The 1,510-nt window shown below is 28.8% G+C and overlaps 1 pseudogene; it reads left to right on the top strand.

Annotated features, from left to right (window-relative positions):
• Positions 1 to 641: 641 nt before the first annotated feature.
• On the top strand, positions 642 to 761 carry LOC118601884 (annotated as a pseudogene).
• The last annotated feature ends 749 nt before the right edge of the window (positions 762 to 1,510 follow it).

Below are 1,510 nucleotides of genomic sequence, written 5' to 3' on the forward strand. Positions count from 1 at the left end.
ATACCGAGAGAAAAGATATGTGAAGTTTTTTGGAAAATTTATAGATAGATAGTCAAACCAGGTCACAGAAATCTAAAGAACTATTTTCTTCTTAGAAAGTAATGTGTTTTCCTGAATTAATATGAATAATCACTTAATACTACTACAAAATTTTTTGAACTATTTATGCACATAAATTACTTTTAAAGAAAAAAACCTGAATTTTAAAATTCAATGTAGCTCTTTAATTCAGAGTGTACTTAAATATTTTAACTTTCTAAATATATTTGGGCAAGAGAAAATTTTCATTGAAACACATTTTTAAATCAAAATAGTCAAAAAATTGACAACTCAAAAATATTGACTTTATATTTTGTGCAGTAAACAATTATAATGGTTAAGTTATTTGTGTTAGGTGATAGAATCACTGTTTTCTGGCTTGTGTTTTTATCATTTTTTACAAAACGTACTTTTCTTAATATAATGACAGTCCCTCAACATAGGTTAATTCTCTATTAAACAAAATAAAATTAAATGAAAATGTTTTCCTAAACCTAACCCAGACTCTTGGCACTTTGCTATGGACTGGATCCTGAGGGTGTTGGTGTGGATGGGGAGAAGGAGAAGAGAGATAGAACAGTTACTTAGAAAAACAAGTTTTAGTTTATAGCTATACCACCTTGAACCTGCCAGGTCTCATCTGATCCCAGGAAGCTAAGCAGGGTCAGGCTTGGTTAGTACTTGGATGGGAGATCATCTAAGAATGCCAGGTGCTGTAAGCATTAGGAAAAAAAAAAAAAAGGGGAAGTTTTATCTGCAGAAGTTCACAATTGTATTTCTTGTTTATATTAGCATGAACTTGGAAAATATGAGATAGGTTGAGCACTTTAAACATTATTTGAGCCTTATTTGCAAAGAGTGGATAAATACCTTTTGAAGAAAAGCTTATTTTATCACAAAATGATATCTTTAGGACAATTTTAAAGTAGTATTAACCAAATTAAATATGATGTAATGGAATAATTCCGTCTTCTGCCTGTAAAACTATAAATATAAATGTAAAAAGTATAAAACTTCATAACTCCAACTGAAATATCCCCTTTATATGTTGTTGAGTTATATTAAATAATAACCCATATGATTAGTAATAAATAAAATTATCAGTGAATTAAAGTAGAAAATTTTCAAACTTTCCTCTTTTCCTCCACTTATTTCAGAACATAAAGAATCCAAGTAGTTCTTCAACTATATAAGTATTTTTTTGTTCTTTTTGTCTCAGATAAATAAATAAAAAATACCCCTGCATCTAAATTCCAGAATGAGTCACAGTTCTCCTGTAAATAAAGCTATCTATGGATAAAAAGCAACAAGATAAAGCTGTAAGTTTTTTTTTTCTCTCTTTCTTTTTCTCTCTATAAAGGAAGAAAATAAAACCTCAGGACAAAGCAACTGGCCACAATTCAACAGGACAATTCTAAATGGACATATGAGATAAATCTCAAATAAGTAAATAAAAATTATTAAAAGAAGC

Source organism: Rousettus aegyptiacus, unplaced genomic scaffold (assembly GCF_014176215.1).
Source record: "Rousettus aegyptiacus isolate mRouAeg1 unplaced genomic scaffold, mRouAeg1.p scaffold_m13_p_4, whole genome shotgun sequence".
Lineage (NCBI taxonomy): Eukaryota > Metazoa > Chordata > Mammalia > Chiroptera > Pteropodidae > Rousettus > Rousettus aegyptiacus.